The sequence below is a fragment of the Heptranchias perlo genome, chromosome 1 (assembly GCF_035084215.1).
Source record: "Heptranchias perlo isolate sHepPer1 chromosome 1, sHepPer1.hap1, whole genome shotgun sequence".
NCBI classification, from domain to species: Eukaryota; Metazoa; Chordata; class Chondrichthyes; order Hexanchiformes; family Hexanchidae; genus Heptranchias; species Heptranchias perlo.
Window position 1 is genome coordinate 21289295 of NC_090325.1, and position 12139 is coordinate 21301433.

At 39.6% G+C, this 12139-nt stretch overlaps 1 protein-coding gene across 4 annotated transcripts in view; it reads left to right on the plus strand.

Annotated features, from left to right (window-relative positions):
* Window positions 1-880: 880 nt before the first annotated feature.
* The window catches only part of LOC137320273 (receptor-type tyrosine-protein phosphatase alpha), a 258755-nt gene continuing 247496 nt past the window's right edge, over window positions 881-12139 (plus strand). For 2 of the 4 annotated variants that reach the window (XM_067982061.1, XM_067982066.1), the window contains exon 1: window positions 881-1095. The gene's annotated coding sequence lies outside the window, so the exon portion shown is untranslated. Of the gene's footprint in view, window positions 1096-1297; window positions 1453-11229; window positions 11308-12139 lie in introns of those variants that run through there. The other 2 variants (XM_067982065.1, XM_067982064.1) reach the window with 2 other exon arrangements.

Consider the following 12139-nt stretch of genomic DNA (forward strand, 5'->3'; position numbering starts at 1 on the left):
TAGTCCAGGCCTCTGGATTACTAGTCCAGTAATATACCACTACACTACTGTCTCTGGTGGAATTATATAATGGAAATATATAAATAAGGACAAAATCTATTACTTCAAAATGGGCATTGAATAGGTCCACGCACCGTGGTCCCAATTATTCACTGCCTTCAAGCCCCACTTGGAGACTATACTTAATCTTGACTCCCCATAAGAGATGGACTAATATAGATAGATAGATATATATATGGATGTCATAATTAGTTAAATATGCTCTTCAGAAGGGCAGACCCAGGACTCAAAGTAATAAATTCCGAAGGGTTGCTGACTCCAATTTTGTGGATTTGTAAAGAATTTACAACGCCTTCAGGAGAATTCCAAGTTGTCCCCACTTTCTCTAAAAATTGAATGCCAAGAGATGAGAAACCTAATAATCATCTATCTTCCAATTGCTTTTTATCTTGCCAATTATACAGGGAAAATAGGGGCCAGGTAGCAGAATGGATTGAAAGGTGGCCACAAAATAGAAAACAGAGGGCAGGATTTAAGGGAAGCGTCTCAGACTGGCAGAAAGTGGGAAGCAGTGTCCCATAGGGATCCACGTTCTGCAACAAAAATGCTGTAAACACTCAGCAAGTCAGGCAGCATCTGTGGGGAGAGAGAGAGAGAAACAAGACTCAACGTTTCAGGTCGATGACCTTTCCTCAGAACCAACACAGGAATCTTCTCCGTAACATAATACACTCCCCCGCCTCCTACCACCCCCACAGTCATCTCAATCCAATCCATCCTTGTGTCTTGAGAGGATTTTTCAAGGGAAAAAAAAAATCCTGCAGTGAATTGGAGCATCCTGACGGTGGCGTTTAAATTTAACCAAAAAAAAAACCCCACACACAGTAAAACAACCGAGACATTTTTTTCCCTCCTCGCTCGCTCGTTCGCTCTCTGCCACCTCCTCTTCACGTTTGTTTAACCAGTCACTTGCAAATAAAAAATGGCGGAGCGATAGGAGGGAGAGAAACAACAAGAGAAGAGAGGGAGGGGGAGACACGCGCCGCGTCGGTTGGGGCGAAAAGGAAAAATAAAAAGCCGTTGGGAAAGAAGGAGGTGAGTCGAAGCGAAGCGCGAGGCGGAGTGACGTTCGCTCCCCTTCGTGTGGCCGCGCGGCGGGCAATCCCAAACTCGCGCCCGGATCGAATCAGAGCCGAGGAGAAATTAGGAAAAGACATTGAAGAGCGGGTATACAGGAGGGGGAGAGAGAGAGGAAGGGGGGAAAAAGGGGGAGCTTCCCCCTTCGGGCGGGGGGGCAAGCAAGCGACACGCAAAGCCTCGACCGACCTGGCAGGGAAAGGAGGGAAGGAGACAGTGAGTGGGAGAGAGGAGAGAGACGCGGCGGATGCAGGATTTTTAAAAAACAAAAACCACACGGCGTTTCCCCCCCCAGTCCAGGTTTGCATTTTTCTGGTGAGTTAAGAAAAAAAAATATTTGTTTAAAAACACATTTTCTAGCAGTTGGGAAATTCTTCATTTTCGTGCAATTTCACCACGTATAAGGTTTTTGTTTATAGCTAATCTCACATACGCAGCTCTTGATTTGTTTAATTGTGGTCCTTTTAAAAAATAAATTGTTGATTATATTTTTCTATCTTAAAAGAAAATCCAGAGTTATGTGGGCGGGCGTGGTGTGTATGAGGAGGGTTTCTCTTTGCATCCTGCCACTGACAGGGCCTTTGGATGGCGGTTGCAGCGTATTCCAGGCCCGGGCCTTTGGGAGTTGTTGCATTTGTTAAATGTCAGCTAGTGGAAATTAAACCTTTTTTTTAATAAATGTGATTTAAAAAAAAATTGTAATCGTGCTATTTCCTTTCTCTCACCCCCTGTCCTTCCCCGAGTCTGCACTGTGCAACCTCGGCAGCGAGCTTCTGTAAGAGCCGAAGTCGCCTCCCTGTAATCCTTTAAAAAATCTTTTTTTCTCTAATCTCACAATCCAAACAGAATTAAGATTTTATCGGTTATACTTTGTACTGCCAATCCCAGTCTAGTCAAGTCTTATTCTTCTTTGAGTCAGGTTCATTAATTTCGTTTCTTTTTAAATGTAGGAAAACCTACTTCTAAACAAATCGCCTCCAGCACCTTTTCATTTTAATTAGTTGCACAAGTCGTGAGACGCTGTCGTTGGCAGCTACACTACATGCAATGATGTTTCTTTAACTTCGGATTCCTAAAAAAATCACTTTCCAAACCAAGGGTTTATGATTCTGAGTTAAGTACCTAAAAATGCGTTTCCCTTCGCAGTTTACTAAACCTCAACCCAACCTTTTGAAGATGTGTATATGTATGCAGTATGATCGTTTTTGTGCTCGAACGTAATTTTAAACACAACTTTTGATGTTTGCCTTGAAATTGAAACATTACCATAAACCCAAATTCTAGACCGCATTGAGTGCACAGTTTCTTTTCGGATACTGTATGGAAGCAAGTTGTGCTGTTCATTTTAGTCATTGTAACCTTGATTTGTTTGGCTCAATTGACCAGAATTACCGTAATCTAATATTGCCAGATGATAAATGCATCACTATATACGTGTTGCAAGGAAACAACCCACTGAGGGATTCATATGGCATTGTCTAAACCGCAAGAGTAAAGCTTGAGTGGTTTCAGTGTTCTTAGCCCTGAACTGTGTTACCTACCTTGAAATGTGCAATCAAACGTATGTATTTTTAAATGTTCTTGATGGGTACAAAATGAAAATACAAATACTTATGGTGGAAGATATTTGAAAACATACGAGGTAACAAAGTCGAGTGACCCAAAATAAAGTGATATGAAGTTTTATTTGATTCCAAAATGTATTTTTTGTTTTTTTAACTTTTTTTCTGAAAAAAAATTAAGTCATGAATTTTGAAAAATGCAATGACAGGATCTTAGCAACATGAATGGCAGTAAACTTGCAGACCATAAACCCTAGTGATGCTACTTTTTAATCTATTGAATAAATTAAAGGAATGTATAAATGACATGTACTGACTCTTGATCTTTCAGCACTGCATACAGGACCTTTTTTTGCTTAAAATGATAAAACAATTGTGGAATAAATTACTGGGGAAGTTCATGCAAGGGGATATTATGCATGGATTCATTTCATAATATAATCACTGCAAATTTATTAACTGACTGTGCATGATTGCTAAAATATTTTTATAAGTAAATAGAATAACCTATTTACAAATGGATCATAAGTCTTTATTGTACAATATTATAAGAAACCATTCTCACATTGATGCGTGTATATATATCTGTAGTGTTGATTCAGGTTATACGCCTAGCATTTCATAGAATCATATTTGAATTGTTCATCTAAATATTTGTATGGCTTTTATTTTCTGCTGCAGCCTTGTGATGTATTTGCTTCAAGTATTAATATTTGGGTCTGAACAAGATTATGTTTGTTTTTGGGGGGGGAAAAAGCTAATAGTTTTTATTGTAATTAATGTCTTGAGTTGGAAAGCTGATTGCTGTACATTTGGTGTGAAAGCCAAGATGTGAAGAATTGAAACAAAATGTAAAATTGCTAGTATTGTTTCCAAGTGGCATGACCAACTTAGATATTAAAATAATTGATTGTAGGGGTTAAAAATATAGTACATGCAATTTATAGCAGCAAAATAAATTGGGGTAATATACTGGCATGGATAGAGGATTGGCTAACTAACAGAAAACAAAGAGTCGGGATAAAAGGGTTATTTTCACAATGGCAGTCTGTAACTATTGGGGTGCTGCAGGGATCAGTGCTGGGGCCTCAACTATTTACAATATATATCAATAACTTGGATGAAGGAACAGAGTGTCTTGTGGCCAAATTTGCTGCTGATACAAAGATAGGTGGAAAAGCAAGTTGCGAGGAGGATACAGTGTCTGCAAAGGGATATTGATAGGTTAAGTGAATGGGCAAAAATTTGGCAGATGGAATATAATGTGGGAAAGTGTGAAGTCATTCACTTTGGGAGGAGAAGTAAAAAAGCAAAATATTATTTGAATGGAGAAATACTGCAAAATGCTGCGGTACAGAGGGATCTGGGTGTCCTCGTACATGAAACACAAAGAGTCAACATACAGGTGCAGCAGGTAATCTGGAAGGCAAATGGAATATTGGCCTCTATTTCTAGGGGGATGGAGTATAAAAGCAGGGAAGTCATGCTGCAACTGTACAGGGTGTTGGTGAGACCACACCTGGAGTACTGCGTACAGTTCTGGTGCCCTTATTTAAGGAAGGACATACTTGCATTGGAGGCAGTTCAGAGAAGGTTCACTATGTTGATTCCAGGTATGGAATGGTTGTCTTATGAGAAAAGATTGAACAGGTTGGGTCTATACTCATTGGAGTTTGGAAGAATGAGAGGAGATCTTATTGAAATATACAAGATTCTGATGGGACTCGATAGGGTGGATGCTGAGAGGATGTTATCCCTCATGGGGGAATCTAAAACTAGGGGGCATAGTCTCAGAATAAGGGGTCGCCCGTTTAAGACGGAAATGAGGAGGAATTTCTTCTCCCAGAGGGTTATGAATCTTTGGAATTCTTTACCCCAAAAAGTTGTGGAGGCTGAGTCATTGAATACATTCAAGGCTGAGTTAGACAAATTTTTGATCAGCAAGGGAATCAAAGGATATGGGGAAAAGGCGGGAAAGTGGAGTTAAGGTAAAAATCAGATCAGCCATGATCTCGTTAAATGGCAAAGCAGACTCGAGGGGCCGAATGGCTAGTTTACTGGTTTGAATCTATGTTCCCTTGTCCTACTCTTGCAATGTAACTTGAAGTAATAGTCCAGATTTACCATTTACATACCCTTAACTACCTTTTATATACCTCCTTTAAGCTTGCCCTTCCAACACCTCCTTTCCAGAATGAACAGCCCAAGTTCCTCCAGTCTTTCCTTGTAACTCAGACATTTCACAGTTCTGTTTAGCCTTGCGGGTCTTCTTTGCATTTCCTCCAGTGCTTGAACGACTTACTTGTGTCTTGGTGACCGCAACACGAGACAGTATTCAAGATGTGGTCTGACCAGAGTGCTACAAAGTTTGGTCACAGCTTCCTCTGCATCTATTCTATCGATTTGACACGGTTCAGTAATCTTTTGGCTTTGTTACTTGCTGCTCTGCATTGTTTGGACGTGTTTAGCGTCGAGTCTACTGAGACTGCTAGATATCTTTTATCTATTTCATCCTTGTCTATTTCAACACCATTTATGGAGCACGTATATTGCTTATTTTTTTCTTCCTTGAACAGTACTTTACATTTATTTGCGGTAAATTTCACTTACAATTAGTCTGCTTACTTGAATATTTTATCCAACTCAATTTCTAACCCCTCCGATTGCACTGCCAGTCCTAGAATCATTATAAGGTTACAGCATGGAAGGAGGCCATTCGGCCCATCGAGTCCGCGCTGGCTCTATGCAAGAGCAATCCAGCTAGTCCCACTCCCCGGTCCTATTTTTTCCTTTCAGGGACTTATCCCTTTTGAAGGCCATGATTGAATCAGCCTCCACCACCCCCTCGGGCAGTGCATTCCAGATCCTAGTTTGGTATCATCATCTTCAAATTTGATCACTTGCATTGAATATCTAAATCCAAGTCATTTATGTAAATTAGAAACAATAGTATTCCCAACACCAAGCATTGGAGCACCCCACTTGGTACTTTCTCCCTTCCCCCCAACCTGATATTATTCAAAAAATGAGTAGTCAATGTTTTATACCCTTAAGCTAATTTCTTATCCACTCAGGGTTTACTCTTAATCCCTATAGTTTTGAGTTCAACTAATAGCATTTCATTTTGAACTTTGTCAAAAACCTTTTGGAAGTCTAGGTATACCATGTCATGGGGTGTTCCACAGTCCACTTTGGTTGTCACTGATCAAAAAAGTTGAGGCGATTGGTCAGGCAGTATCTGAAACTATGTTGACTGCTGTTTATTAGGTTATTTTTGTATAGATAATCCTCAGGTTAGTTCTGGCTAGTATAGAAAGTTTGTTGTGTGTGTGATGCAACATTTTTAGTTATTATGCTGTAGGTTCTTGAGGTACCAGCTAGAAAAATATTACAGATGCTATCTTCTTTATTGTAATATATATGGTACAATGACGAAATATTGGTTATTTTGGACTGAGTGCAGTTTATTTTCTTGTCAGTCTTTCTGTTGGTTAATCAATAGATATTGGGAGTGGAGCTTGAATTTTAAATATTTACAATTTGTAGCCTTTTGCCTTAATGTAGTAGTGATTTTAATAGTGTAGATGCACTACAGTTTAGTAAGAAGAAAGAAATTGCTTTTACATGACACCATATCAAATCTTTTTAAAACTTCTTGAAGTGCTTCACAACCAATGAGTTACTTTTGAAGTGCAGTCACTGGCTATCTTGTTTGACTACATTACAACAATGTGTGTACACCAAAGTCACAAAAACAGCAAACCAGATCAATTGCCAGTTAATCTGTAATACTGTACTTGGGTGTTGTGCTGAATTTTGATGTCGCAATACCTACTATGAAATGCATGTACTGTATTTGACAAACTTGAGAATATGATGTGGAGATGCCGGTGATGGACTGGGGTTGACAATTGTAAACAATTTTACAACACCAAGTTATAGTCCAACAATTTTATTTTAAAATTCACAAGCTTTTGGAGGCTTCCTCCTTCCTCAGGTGAATGTGGAAATAAAATCCTCAAACCCTTCGCATTTATAAATCACAGAACAATACCTGGTGATTACAGATAGTCTTTTCAACTGCCCGTTGCCAAAGCAACCAAAGTGTTCAGACAGATAGGTGTTACCTACAGGGCCACCGAATATACAAACGGCCAGAACAAAAAAAAAGAGAGAGAGAGGCAGAAACATAGAAACATCCGGAAGGAAAAGACAGCAATTGACCCGTTATATTAAAAACAGTTAACTTTTGTTCGCTGGTGGGGTTACGTGTAGCGTGACATGAACCCAAGATCCCGGTTGAGGCCGTCCTCATGGGTGCGGAACTTGGCTATCAATTTGTGCTCGACGATTTTGCATTGTCGTGTGTCTCGAAGGCCGCCTTGGAGTACGCTTACCCGAAGGTCGGTGGACGAATGTCCTTGACTGCTGAAGTGTTCCCCGACTGGGAGGGAATCCTCCTGTCTGGCGATTGTTGCGCGGTGTCCGTTCATCCGTTGTCGCAGCGTCTGCATGGTCTCGCCAATGTACCATGCTTTGGGGCATCCTTTCCTGCAACGTATGAGGTAGACAACGTTGGCCGAGTCACAGGAGTATGAACCACGTACCTGGTGGGTGGTGTCCTCTCGTGTGACGGTGGTATCTGTGTCGATGATCTGGCATGTCTTGCAGAGGTTACCGTGGCAGGGTTGTGTGGTGTCGTGGATGCTGTTCTCCTGAAAGCTGGGTAATTTGCTGCGAACGATGGTCTGTTTGAGGTTGGGTGGCTGTTTAAAGGCGAGTAGTGGAGGTGTGGGGATGGCCATAGCGAGGTGTTCGTCGTCATTGATGACATGTTGAAGGCTGCGGAGAACATGGCGTAGTTTCTCCGCTCCGGGGAAGTACTGGACGACGAAGGGTACTCTGTTGGTTGCGTCCCGTTTTAGTCTTCTGAGGAGGTCTATGCGATTTTTCGCTGTGGCCCGTCGGAACTGTCGATCGATGAGTCGAGCGTCATATCCCGTTCTTACGAGGGCGTCTTTCAGGTTCTGTAGGTGTCCATCGCGTGCCTCCTCGTCTGAGCAGACCCTGTGTATTCGCAGGGCCTGTCCATAGGGGATGGCCTCTTTGACGTGGTTGGGGTGGAAGCTGACAAAGTGGAGTATCGTGAGGTTGTCCGTGGAGCATCGTGAGGTTGTCCTTGGCAATGGGCAGTTGAAAAGACTATCTGTAATCACCAGGTATTGTTCTGTGATTTATAAATGCGAGAGGTTCGAGGATTTCTTGACATTCACCTGAGGAAGGAGGAAGCCTCCGAAAGCTTGTGAATTTTAAAATAAAATTGTTGGACTATAACTTGGTGTTGTAAAATTGTTTACAATTTTAAACTTGAGAATAGTTTAAGATACATTAAATGGCTGGCCTGGAATTTTAAAAAAATATTATTTTGATATTTAGGTTGAGGGGGGGGGGGCAAGGTTGAAGAGAAGAGATAGTAAATCAAGTAGTGATTAGGTAATGTCAAGCATGGGTTTTAAAACCCTGCAGATTATTGGAGCATGTGAACATAGGGAAAATGTTAGATTAATTGTAGTTGAGACCTCAGGTGTAAATTGAGAATTTTTCAGATGATTAATTAGAGAAAATATTTCCCATAAGAAATTGTCCTAAACCTTTTACTTCTGTTTTTAAACTCTCCATAACACATTGTGCATTGGAACTTGCTGTGGTTTTGTAGCTTTTATTAAGGTTGAAAGGACCTTGATCCATTTGTATCTTGATACAGCTGACAAAGGATCTGACCATTGAGATTGATGGAAATGTGTTTTGGTATTGGTGTTGGAAACAAAATCTAATTTATTTTGGTTTTCAGTTTTTCTTCCCACCCAGATTAAACTTGTAATTTTGTAAAAGTATTGTTTCACTAAATGTGCTGTGGAGTGGTAGGACACCGGTTTATCCTGATCTCCACAATTTGAAGATTGTGACCTCAGCCATTGGTGGAAAAAATGAGCAGGAGTTAATGCATTTTCCCATAGGGAGGAAAGGGAAATTGGAATCAGTGCAAGCTACTTGCTTTGCTTCCAAGTGGTATTGGCAGGAGCCTGTAATTGCAGGCCAGTTAACCTAGTCTCCTTGACATGGGAAATCTGGATACGAGAAGAAAAGTAACTTTATCGTTCAGCAAATAACAGGACAATGGTGAAGATGTATGAATAAAGAAATGAATTATTGAATTGTTAAACAGAAAAAGTGAGGGAGAGCAATTAAATAATAGAATCTGTATGAATAGGATTTGAGGTTGTAGGCTTCACCTAAGGACTAGTCCAACTTATTTGCACAGGTCTTTATTGACCTGCACATATTTTTCATGTTTGTAGAATTCAGACAGATATAGAGACATAGAAACATAGAAAGTAGGAGCAGAAGCAGGAGTAGGCCATTCGGCCCTTCGAGCCTGCTCCGCCATTCACTATGATCATGGCTGATCCTCTATCTCAATACCATATTCCCGCTCCCTTCCCATATCCCATGATGCCTTTTGTGTCGAGAAATCTATCTAGCTCCTTCTTAAATATATTCAGTGAGTTGGCCTCCACAGCCTTCTGTGGTAGAGAATTCCACAGGTTCACCACCCTCTGGAGTGAAGAAATTTCTCCTCATCTCAGTCCTAAATGTCCTACCCGGTATCCTGAGTTTGTGACCCCCCCCCCCGCTTGTTCTGGACCCCCCAGCCAGAGGAAATATCCTCCCTGCATCCAGTCTGTCTAGCCCTGTCAGAATTTTATATGTTTCAATGAGATCCCCTCATTCTTCTAAAGGCTTTGCCACTGATTTGAATCTGACAGAACAAATGTACCTCAAAGCTAATTGATGATATATGCTCTGCTGGAAAGCTTTTGTTTAATTCTACAAATGTGAGTATGAAAACTTTCTCCTCTAATATCTTGTCTTTTAGAAATCTTTAATGGTAATTTGCAGTGAGGTCTCAATTTTGCATTGCGTTTTTAGATAATTGCAAAATTGAAAAGAAGCAATCTTAAAATGCCAGTGGCAAAAATTTAGTAATGCGGTATTGACATGTATTCAGTATATTCAGAATGACAAATGTATCTTTGATGAAAAGAATTAGCTCTTTTTTCCAATTCGGTGAATACTCTTATTTAAAAAAAAGCATGGAGGTTGGAAAGGGAAGAAAAGGGTTATGGATGACATGTGATGTCAGATGGGACAGAAGGTAGCAGCTAATGGAGCAATAAAAATGTTGCAGTTGATTTGGCTGCCTATTTTCCAATATTAGAAACATGTATGTGGAACTGTGAAGTTTGCAATGTGTAACTACCTACTGTGTATCGCGTCACTTGTTCTGTTTTTTATTTTTTAAAATGAATGATCCTATCCAAGCACATCCTGAGTGGTTTTTATTCAAGAATCGAATTGATAGCCAGGCCTTATTTGAACAACCAGTGATGCAGCTTTTTGTTCAATATGAAATAGTTTTATGTCTTTATAACCTGATCTCCTAACATTGTCAGACCAACATTTTGTAATCTGGACTCAAAACTCAAATCAAAACAACTAGACTATTGTAACTTGTATTTAATTTGCATCATAAATCTGTCTTAATTTTTTTTTTAAAAACTGCAAATGCTGCAAATCTGAATCCTTAATACAGTTGTTGCGAGATGGAACTGGCAGCTAGAACATGCAAATACTTGGTATTCATGTATGCCTTAAGTTTAAAAAGCCTTACTTAGGTCAAAATTGAAGTACGTATAGCTAGACATTTCTCTTGCATTACATTTATCCTATCAACAGTCTTTGTGGGTACATGATTATCCATGATATAATGTAACACATCAAGGAATTTCTAGCCAGTAGTTCTTTTTAGAATTGTATACCAAAATTATGTTGGTAATCTGGTAGCATTTGATGGTAAAAATAATTTTTCTGAATTGAAACATTTTTCAATTGGTGGTTGCTGGCTTAAGCAATATGTAGAGTTTAGGATCTACAGGTATGGTTACATTGTCAAGCAAATCTGGTCTCTGCACAGAAACCCCAGCACAAGTCAATTTTGTCTCTTTCGGGGAGCCCCAACAAAGGTATGTCTGCTGCAAAGGTTGGACATCTGCAATAAAAACAGTTCTGATGCAACATACGCATCTAAACCATCATAACTTGACTTTTCTCTTATAGATGCTGACTGACCTGTGTATTTCTGGTTTTGTTAAAGATTTATTAGTATGATGAGAAGAAACAAATAATTTGCATCTCTGACAAGTTGTTATTGCAGTTAAATGGGGCTGGTCGAGCAGTCCTTCCGTATTTTGGTTAGGAAAATTATAGGGATTGCAGAAAATTGAGAGATATAAGGGATACAAAAAGTTGCATGTGATCGCTGTGATTGTGTTCAAGGCTGTATCACAGTTGAGAGGTTTGGGCATCATTTATAAATTGTCTTGCTGACAATTAATGTTTTAACTCTAATTGAGTTACAGCCTAAAACACACTCCCAAATGACTTCCTGTTTTGTATTCTCTGGCTTTAGGAGCTGTGATACTTGTTAGCTACATTTTATCTTGGATTGGACTACTTTGAACCTAGCTATGGAAACCAGTTGACAAAGGTAATATTTGCATTAGTTTTCAGTTTAGTGCCACATCAACTTCATTAACTTTGAATTTCTGTAAATTCAAGCCAGTGGGTTACTGGTTATGCATAGAAACTGCTGGCTCTGATTTCAGACAGCTTTTATTCCTATTTAAATATTCTAGTTTCCATTTTCTTTTGGAGTTCATTACTTTTGTCTTTTTTGTTTTATGTCAATGTTTGTTAATAACCTCAAAGCAATTAAAAAAAACATGAACTGACAAATTCTACTAGGTCCACTTGTATTTTCATCAGGCCCTGGTTACCATCCAATGGAATTTTTGACAATTGAAAATTGCCCAGGTGACAACTAGTCAGCCTTCAGCAAGGAGAGGGAGATGGTCAGAGTTACAGACTTCAAGTGCAAAGTGCAGTTCTGAGGGTCTTGCAATGGAACAAGGGAAAAATTAAATTATGAACAAAAAGCAAAAAAAATGCAGATGCTGGAAATCAGAAACTAGAAGAAAAATTGCTGGAAACACTCAGTAGGTCAGTCTGGAGCGAACAGACCAGTTAATATTTCAGATGTGGACCCTTCATCAGAAAAGTAAAATTGTCCTACCAAAAACAAAATAAACCCACAGCCGTTGCTAGTTAGTGCATTGAGACAAACCTGGGAAGTTAACCCTTAACTCTTGAAATGTAAATTGTTTTATGGTTGCTAATCTGTGGAAATGCTTTTGAAAGTTGATTTTGAGAGTAGATTTTAGGCATTTTTGATTCTCAGTCAGCATATATGCTATTCTCTTTTACTCATTCTGTACATATTGCTCCCTTGTGAGAGTAGCATTTCCACTGATCAAACCTGC